The sequence below is a fragment of the Homalodisca vitripennis genome, chromosome 6, assembly GCF_021130785.1.
Source record: "Homalodisca vitripennis isolate AUS2020 chromosome 6, UT_GWSS_2.1, whole genome shotgun sequence".
Taxonomy (NCBI): Eukaryota; Metazoa; Arthropoda; class Insecta; order Hemiptera; family Cicadellidae; genus Homalodisca; species Homalodisca vitripennis.
Window position 1 is genome coordinate 77,040,207 of NC_060212.1, and position 3,585 is coordinate 77,043,791.

Genomic DNA, 3,585 nt, shown 5'->3' on the forward strand with positions numbered 1-3,585 from the left:
ACGTATTATTAAAACATTGTACAAACATTATTTTAACGTCACATAGCAATAGAGGAAAGAGTTGCATCAGTGTGAATGTTAAGGTTTGTTCTAATTCACCTTCCTCTTAGTGAAGAGTCTGGGATCTGCTTATCTGAAAAAATCCCCAAAAAAGGTGACGAAGATATTAAATTTTATCAAAATAATGTAAAGAGTTCGTTTTGGGGATCTTCATAGCTACCTTTTGAGGTCTCATCAAATGAACATGAATCTATAATTAATACCGGATTCACGCCTGTAACTGCGTCAAAAAACTATATTTATATATAAAATAAATTTATAGAAAGCCGGAGATTACCGCTTCGCCATAACCAATAGTAACAATCAATTAAAAGCTTTATGATATAAATATTTAGTGGATGTTAAAAACATATTCAAGCAGCTTAATAATATTGTCCTTGGCAAGTAATAATCAATTAGTATTGAACACTAATACTTTAAGTCATAACTTTAATAACAACGAATCTTGCTTAGACCTAATATAAATGAAATAAAAAACAATACAGATGTAATCAAAAACAACATGTAAAGTATAAATTAGTCAAGAACTAGAAAATTTGGCAATCTGTATCACCTACCTAATCAAAAAAATAAATCACGAGTGCAATATATTATATGTATGATGTTACAAATACACTTAAAATTAATTTTAATGGCAGTAACTAAATATTTAACAATTTAACTAATGGCTTCAAAAATACTTAAACAACAACAGCTAAATTGAAGCATTTCAACATCATAAATATTACCAAAGACAAGACCACTACAAACAAACCTGTAACAAATATAAAGAAACAATTAATGCAACACTTAAAGAAATATGAAGATATGAAACTGTTACTGTGAAAACGTAATTATGAGTAACTGTGTACATTTCAATATTATGGAAAAATAACGAGGGTTTCCTGAGACCACAAGACATGGCTTTGCTGCAATATTCCTCACACGTAGAGGCGGTATCGGCACCACTGCGGTAGGGAATGTTTTAGATCATTTCACGTGCCTCATTAACAGAGATATATCGGTAGCAGAATAACTGTCAATTACTGTGCTGTGAGATATCTGCCCTTCTTGTAGCTGAATTGTTTCAGACTATGTACTATCTTCGTTGACGGTGAGAAATAGATAATATTGTTTTTGCGGAGACGCGTGGTATTCTTAACTGTTTATTTTGACAGAAATTGAACACATAAACAATATGAAATCTCAAACAACGTTCTTCAAATTATGTACAAGAATCTAGCTTACCTGAGCAATAATAAGGTTATAATATAATGAATGCCTAAAAGTCATATGGATAACTGTTATGCATTTCGTGGTTTGATATATGATGAATATGGTAGGTTTTGATTTGTGATATTTACTGAACTACTTTTGTAACAGATAACTAGGACAAAATATCCTTAATGCTACTATTCTATCGAAATATTTATCACAAAAAGTAAATAAAAATGTATTATACAAACATATTTATCTGTAAATTTTATTATTAAACACTTTAAATATTACATACTAGGAAATGAAATATTTGCGGTTATTTGGAAGGTTTGCCTATTGTTATTTTGTAATAAATGTAATTTAAGGATATCAATTATATTTTGTCTTTTCAGTGACGGTCTGAAAAAGGGAGTTTCAATTTTAATATATAAATTTATTCTCCATGTTACTGTTTTTTTTTTATTAGTAACCTAACTGCGCAATTATATATATATATATATATATAAAACACACACACATATATATATCTGGAACTAATCACACATATAGTTTAATTTGGACCCCGCTGATAAGTGTTGTACTTATCGGGGCCATTGGAATGTAAGCTTTTGGAAATAAACCAATTCAATTCAATTCTATATATATATATATATATATATATATATATATATATATATATATATATATATATATATATATATCACTTATTTATCACAATACAAAACGTTCGCCGTAGGTTAAAAATTACCGGTGCTGGATATTTTGTGTGAAATAATGCTCCTCGTTTTCCTGCAGCGGTTGCCGTACCTCTCAACGTTCCTTAATAAAGTGAAAAATGAGAGAACATATTAAAGCTCTGGTGGTTTTGACAATCGAAGATATATCATGTCTCTCTCTGTACTGCATGTAAACTATGTTTTTATCAATAATATTTACTGTCTAATAAGTACCTTAGATTACTTATATATTATATATACAAAACCCATAGCATTAGTCGAAATGTATAAGTTATTTTTTAAAAGGAGAAATGTTCTATCCAATAACAACGGGTTCAAATTTCCCGTTTTTGTATTTTATTCCACTAAAGCAAATACCAATTTAATCACTAAAATAAGTTCCCCTTTCATAAAACAGAATAAATTATGCGTTGAGCATGTCGGAATAGATTTTAAATTTTGAATAGAAGGCCAATAAATAGCTAAACAAAGAAAAGATAAAGTATTACTATTTTATTTAAATTAAATGAAATAAAAACTAATTTTATATATTTAAAATATTTTCAACTATTCAGAACTGTTTATTATATATATATTGGAAATCTAAAAATATTACAGACAAAAACAAACATTTGTAACAGAGATCAAAGACAAAGACATCAATATTATCAAGCAACTGTATATCAAGAGTTAGCATGTATTGAGGTTACTTATGAGTGAAATAAATTCCAAAAAATATTTTACGTTATTTGGTACTGTAAAAATTTATATTTGACACAATGTGAAATCTTGAGACTAAAGTTATTTAACTTAAAACATCTAAGGTTAAGGGCATGATTTCCCAGTTATCAATATTAATAGATTTATGCGTATAATTTTATATTTATAGCTTTTAGGTAATGTTGGAAATTATAAGATCTCCAGCTATCAGTAAAACCGTTTGTATTATAGTAGCTCAATTTAAAAAAACCTGAAACCTAGATGCTAGTTAATAATATATCCTATGTAATAAAATGTAAGAGGTTCAGAGCAGATTTATCCTAATGGTAATTCTATATTATATAAAATTGTAATAAGGAGTTCTGAAGTCGTTATTCTAAAAATATTTTCAGTGAGACGGTTTTAATTATTGAGTTTGTATAATAATGAAAGTCTTTGAGTCATTGATAGTAAAAACCTTTAGTATGTTCCATTTCATTGCTCCTATTTATTAACATTATTTTGGACACTACAATCGACTTTTTTCGGCGAATTTCGAATAATGATTTTGTTTTAATCTAATAGAAAGTTAAAACAGGACAAATGAACGATTATTATTACACGTTTCCTGGTGATTTTATTTTGTAGAACGTATTCAACACAATTTCAAAGTATATATTTTGGCTAAAAACGTTAAGTTACTACTGGTTAGCAACTTTTTATTTTTAATATTTTTGGAAAAGCTGGGATCAGTTCCTAAGGGTTACATAATAATCATATTTTGTTAAAAATATATTATAAGTGCGCACCAAATTAAAACTTCATCTACATCCCCATTCGTTATAGTAGTCTAATAAAACAAAAATATAAAGTCCTCATATCACAACTAAACCCCAGATATGTCAACTGGTCC